Source organism: Glycine soja, chromosome 20 (genome assembly GCF_004193775.1).
Source record: "Glycine soja cultivar W05 chromosome 20, ASM419377v2, whole genome shotgun sequence".
In the NCBI taxonomy this organism is placed as follows: domain Eukaryota; kingdom Viridiplantae; phylum Streptophyta; class Magnoliopsida; order Fabales; family Fabaceae; genus Glycine; species Glycine soja.
This window is the reverse complement of record NC_041021.1, coordinates 46,111,875-46,118,884: the sequence shown is the minus strand read 5'-3', so window position 1 is coordinate 46,118,884 and position 7,010 is coordinate 46,111,875.

Sequence of the window (7,010 nt, the reverse complement as noted above, 5' to 3'; positions counted from 1 at the left end):
GCAAATTGATCAACAACAACTTTGTTGACCTTCAGAAACCCGAACTCGAACTTGATGGCAAGGCTTGCGTTGCTATCAGACATAATAGTCTCATGGCTCTCCACGATACTCTCTTTACTCAAGTAAGAACAAGTATGTGAGTTAAGGTTTTGGATGGGACGAATGGGAGAGGGGAGTGGGGATAGAGTGACAGCCAGTCGATGCTAGTAGTGTGGTTTGTGTAAAATGATCCCTCAATCTTTACTTTTATTTTTTAATTTTTTAATAGAAATATGGAGTCATATTACATAACACATCATTAACTTAGTGTCACATTTACTCTAATGTGGCACCACAAATGACTTGCTAATGTGTTAAATTAATAGACGTGTCAACATTTAACGAAACCCTTCTAATGATGATGAGACACATAATAAAAATTTTCAAATATCAGAAAACAAACACAAAATAAAAATTTATAACAAATACAAAATTAAGATATTTATTTGAGATCACATGCATAAACCATAAATAAATTATAATTATCCTTGTATATATGATCAATGATTGGTTTTGATAGCAGGTTAAAGCGCATTTGATGCCTATAAATGAGTTTTCAGACAAATCTTTGATGCATCAATTAATTGGTCCCCTACTCAAATAATTTTGTTTTCACTATAATTCTAAGCATGCTATTGCTGTTTGTTTGGGAACTTAAGTACTCTCTTAGTATATATATTCTTGACTGCATATTAGCAAATGATTATTTCACCAAAAGTTATATAAAGTTTTGATATCTGCTTCATTTATTAATATAATGTCAACTGAGATGTGAAAATGAAAAAAAAACAGTTAAAATACTGAATATATATAAAAGTTTTAGATCAGTATGTGAAATTCCAAATTTTTTAGAATAGATAAACAATGTTTAACTTGACCTTGCTTAATTAATCATCCAGGTGTACTATTTTAAGTGGTCATGTGATCACTGATTAATTTTTAATATTGATCATTTACGTATCACTATATGAGTCATATTTCTAGTTTTTATTTGCCATAAGATAAAAACGTTTGTACTCTCTTGTAAGAGTGTAAAAGAAGTTAATTTTTTTTTATAATATATCATTCACTTAAATTATGCTTAGGAGCAGATCTAAAAATGTATTTAGAGGGGATTTTTTCATAATTATTAAATATTTGGCTTCTAATAAATAATAAATTTTATAAAAATATTTATTATTAATTTTATGTATAAAACTAGAGATAAAATATCAGAAAGAAATTAAGCAAGCATAACGTCAACAGTTTATTAGTCTATTTTCTTTATTCATTTTCCCTATTAATATTTTTTATTTTTCTTTTTTCTTGTATATATATGTGTGTGAGAATTATATTGTTTTACCTTTTTAATTGTATTAACAAAATTAATCTGCCTTCTACTAAATGAACAAATACTCTTACAAAAAAATTATGAAATGATTGAATTTTACCAATGAAATATCCCATCTTAAGAGTTCAATTTTCAACATGAGGACTTATACGCGTAGTACTTATACGCTCTTTGTGTAAGAAGCCATTTTTTTACAGTATATATTCGAATCATGATGCTATTGAATTCAATCCCCAATAAGCGTAGGAGTAAGACAAGGGCCAAATTCCCCTCGTGGTAGTTCCCAATTCACCTCATGCAGAGTCATTGTCTCAAAGATATTCTTCATTAATATGACTTGGAAGAAAGAGAGGATTCGAGTTTATAAAGTTAACTACAAACTTTGGAACTCCCACAAGTATAATTTTTATTCTCGCAATAACCTTTTCTTTATTTATTGTAACTTTTGAACTTTGCTTGTCTTGCTTTATTTTATTTTGTCATCCTTCTTTTTTTCACGTATCTAGGATGAGATGATGTGAATATGATTTTTCGAACACCTTAGTCAGCATTTTGCTTTTTATAATATGGTATAAATAAAAAGTTACAACGAAATAAATAAATAAATATTTCCTCTTGTAGATGAGATTTAATTTGTAACCTAAATAATATCTCTTTTTCTTTTCAAACGATGTTTCAATTTTAGTTCTTTATTTATGATAAGTTTACTTTAATTACAATTGCAAATGCAGCGCATATTTTTTCGCTTAAATTTTGTTTCTTATTAAATTTTTAGTCATGACTCTTGAGCACTCCATAAAAAAAGTTTTTTGAAGAAAAGTCAGGATTGTCTAGAAGTAGAAAATTCTATGTGAAGTCATATTAGAGATGTAGTATAAAATTAATTATTCACAAGACTTCACTTAATAATAATTTGAACTTTAATAATTGTTTGTAGTTTATAATTCGATCACGACCAACTAATTTTGCTAAATAAAAAGTGAGATTTCAATATAAGATAAGTAATTTTATACATACATTTCCATGCATCAGATCAAACTGAAAGTTTTGATAACTATCTTTTCAACGTAAAGGGAAAAAGATATTATGATGCCTTTGAGAAGGAAGCTGCCGTGTATTAAATAAAAATAAATGAATATTTTATGGCTATATTATTTAATTTATACTCAATTTGTTCATGTGAAAAATATAGAAAATGAAATTATCACTACAAAAAAGTTGTGATTTGTGAAAGCTTAAAATACAGTTTCTGGAATGAAAATAAATAAATAAAAGAAGTTTCTTCACTACAAAGAACTTATAGTATGCTTGGATGAAAATTTTTTTGGAAAGAAATAAAAGGAATGTAAAATAGATTAATTTTTAAAATATTTGAAATGAGAGAAAAAAAATAAAGGGAAAATTTATTTAACAAAAGAAAATCTATGTATTCATTTGAATTGAATAAAAGTAAAAAAAAAATGAATATGATATAAAATTATCGTTTAACCCTTAAACAAATAACATCTCCATTGTAAAATGTAAATAAATTTATTATATTTCCACTTTCATTTCTCATTTCACTGGTCCAAGAACAAAACGAAATCATACCTCTATTTATAAAATTGAATGACTAAATAGTTTATACACTCATAGCAATGTATTCTTAATTAATTAGTTTATTGTCTTTTATATAAAATTTGTATTTATTCAAATTTTATTGGATTCACAATGTAATAATTTCTTTTTACAAATAACGCATAGAAAATTAAATTCAAACTGAATTAAATAGATTTTGTAAGACATAAGAGTAACAAATAAGCAAGTATAATAGATTTAAATATATTTGAGATTCTTAATATATATTTGATTTTTGTTGTGAGTCTTTGATAAACAAAATTGTTATTTTAAATTCTGATATATTAAAAATTTTATTTTGAATTCTTATTATTCATTATGTGATGATATGGTATTATCTTAAAGACTCTTTTAATATAGATCAATAAAGTATCACCTCTTCACTTAATTGATCGTAAAGATTTAAAACAAAATTTTTAATATATAAGAGATTTAGAATAATAATTTTTTTTATAAGGGACTCAAAAAATTATATATAGATCTCAGACCTAAAAATAATTTAAACTTAAAAAATAATTCAAACTTAGGAAAACCTTTCTAGACGCATGTAGTAGTGTATCCTTTGTTTTGAGAAGAACTTCACAAGCCAAGTGAGGGATGTGACACTCCTAATTCCTTGACGGTGAGAGGCTCGTAGGTTTCCACAACACTTCAGCGTAGCTATGAAAGGAAAAAGATCCACACGAGATGCTTAATTACTTATTCAAGCAACATGAAGAATAAAAATGGTGGGTGGTGGTCCTAGGAACTATATATATAGTTGTGTTGAGGCTATTTGCGAATTTCGTAATAAAATGATATGATTGGAGGGTGGCCGATCATGACAACACACACAAAAACAAGAAGAAGAAAGAGAAGGTTGGAAGCTGAGGATGAGATGAGAGGCATTTTTGGAGGGACAAACAAGTATTTTGAAGGGGAGAGTTATGAGTTTTTTTTCCTCTTTCCTTCACATTTGAGCCAAAGAAAAATTTTCCTAGGATCAAAGTACATTTTGTTTTTTTGCTTTAATTTTTTATCCTCTTCCTGACAATGGAAGTTAACATATATTTTTTTTTCTCAATATTCACTTCTCCTTTTTGCCTATTTTGGTTTTCAACCGAATAAAAAAAGGTTAAAAATAACAGTTTTAGCAAGAAAAAAATGGAGCTAATCAGAAAAGTTACGTAAAAAAATCACAGGTTAACATTACCCCAAAAATAATAAGAATTTTTTTTAATAAGTTTATCCTGTTTTTATTACAGTTTGATATTTTTTCTGTAATAATAATATATACTATTTTTAGAAGCATTCATTATTAATTTGTAAGTCCTTCGGCTTCCACGCCATTCTATTTCATCCTTTTTACAAGTTACCTCCCATTTGGTCTTTCTTTTCCCATTCATCCCCGTAACAATGTTTTGTCTTTTGCGGCTATTGGTTAGTTAGATGTTAATCATTGGTTAATTTAAAGTTTGATGGATAGATATTGTTTTGGAAGATATATACATTTACTTCTGGATCTCCTTTGGATTTGTCCGTATTATCTATTATTATATCATAGCTTATTTCTTATATATAGGATCATAAATAATATTATATAAGACATTTTATTTATAAATATGAATTTTATTTAATTTTATACATCTCTTACACTTACTTGGTGTGAGAGTGTCTTTGCAACTGTATGAAAGTTTTGCTTCTCATCATAGACTATCATTCACAATATTCGAAAGCACCAAAATATTTCTGAACTAATTTTTATGATTCTTAATCAACCAAATCTCTTTTTTATTCAATGGAATAATATATATATATATATATATATTGCATAAATACAGAGAGTATAACAAATGATTTTTGGTTAGAGTTTAAACTCACGTAAAAAAAAACACTTCGTTTTTCTTAATTTAAATCATGCAAATGGAAAGTTGACAACTCTTTTAATATTAATGATCATAATAATTAATGCATTTATTATTATTAACCTCAAATCGTCTTACTTGATTTAAGACATTTGTTAGCATTAGTATTTTAATTTCAATGTGTGCTTGCTTACTAAGTGCAACAAAGGGACGGGTATGCTTATATTTAATGCAAGTGGTTGCTTACTAGAACATAGAAGTGATGGATATCCTTATTCAATGAGACGCTGACGTATTTGTAGTGATTTGGTGATAACTGTCATGCAGTATTGTAACAAGTCGAAATAAACAATATTTGAGATCTTAGGGTTTGTTTATATATAAATATATGAATAACATATTTTTTGTTATTTATCTTTTTACTAGAATTAGTTTTCATTCTTTAAACAATTGAAGTTTAAGAGTAAAGAAGCAAATGCCCTTCTCTATTATATTCTATTGTTTATTGTGCCGGGTGAAATTTTCTATTTTAATAATTATTATGAGCTAATATTATAAGATAATTATATTAGTTATTTATTATTAGTAAGTTTTATTTCATGTGATCAAATTAAGTAAATATGTTAAATTATCAAATTAGGTAATACGAATTTAAATAAGCAAATACTAGCATTGACCCATTAAGAGATAATAAAAATCTTATTAAGTCAACACACTGCAAGAAAATTTATGGTCTCCAATATATTGAGTCGTCACACATAATTTCTCTTCTCTTTATTATTTGAAGAGTTACAAATGCCATATTGTAGAATAAAAATATCTCGTCTCAGTATGAACCATAATGTCCTTATTCCTATTTGTGATGGATTGTCATAAAGATCTCGCAACAATTGTCAAAGAATGATTTGATGAGAAACCAACTACAAATCCAAGTATTTATTTTAATCTATAATAATTAAACATGTTATAGATCTTAAGACCCGTAATTTTGGCTTATGCGTAAAGAAAAAAAAAATACTAAAATAAGTATTAAAGATTTCCAACATCGGCTACTAAAACTATTTTGTTTTGTAGGTCTTACTTTGGAAGAGAAATTCATGAGTTACAAAGCAATAAGTTAGGATAAAAATTGTTGGTCTAGTAGTTGGGAAGGATGAAGGGAGAATGGAGGGAAAGAGATTCCGAATTCAAATCCTTCAACTAATATTTATAACAAAATTAACATTTGCCAATAAAAAAAATTAAGATAAGAATTAAGGTCTCTCTCTATATAGACAAAGATATTATGAAATATGTTAAGTGTTATGTTTAACACACACATATATTTAAATATTGCATATGATTATATTATCTAATTTGTTAGACAGATATAATTCAATAGATTTAATTTAGAATTGTTTGAAAAATTAAATATTATTTATCTTAGAGATATATCAAGAGATAAATAATCGATCTAATCTTTGTTAAATTACTTTATTCTTATCTTATTTTCATATCTTATCCTATCATAACTATTAATCGAACCCTGAAAAATTAAAAGAATTTCAGTGTTTTAAGCTTGTCATAAGCAAAATTCATAAAAGGTCTTGGTTACAAGTATTTTTGTTGGAATTTATGAGTATTCAATATACTTTATTAATTTTTTTAAATAAAATGAAAGTATAATTAAATGACTTTTATACTTTCAATAGACTTTTTAATTTTGTTTTACAAACTAGTGTAAAAAAATGCTTGTTAGCATATATTTATTTATCATAAAATAAAAGAGTCTTACTAAGAATGTAGGGATATAAGAGTTTGTTTTTTTTTTCTTTCTTTCTGGTGTTTTTTTGTATCTTTTCTCCAAGTTACCAATTTTGTTTTAATAGAGTTTATTTATATTTATAGAAGTGTTTTATAACGTTATTATAAGCAACCTAAAAAAAGTTATTACAAGCTTTCCCCCATTTATTTGATCCCGTCATTTTTTTTCAAATAGTGTTAGAAGATATATATTGAAGCTGATCTTTCGGAATCTACCAAATTGGAAACAAAAAAATGTGAATATTTTAGCACCAAATTGACGGTGAAAGATGATGAATAATGTATAAGATTTGAAGTCAAACAAGAGGAGGAATGTTCAAGAATTTAGATATTTGCACTTAAAAGGTGAGACAGTGACATGAAAACAACCAAGTGAA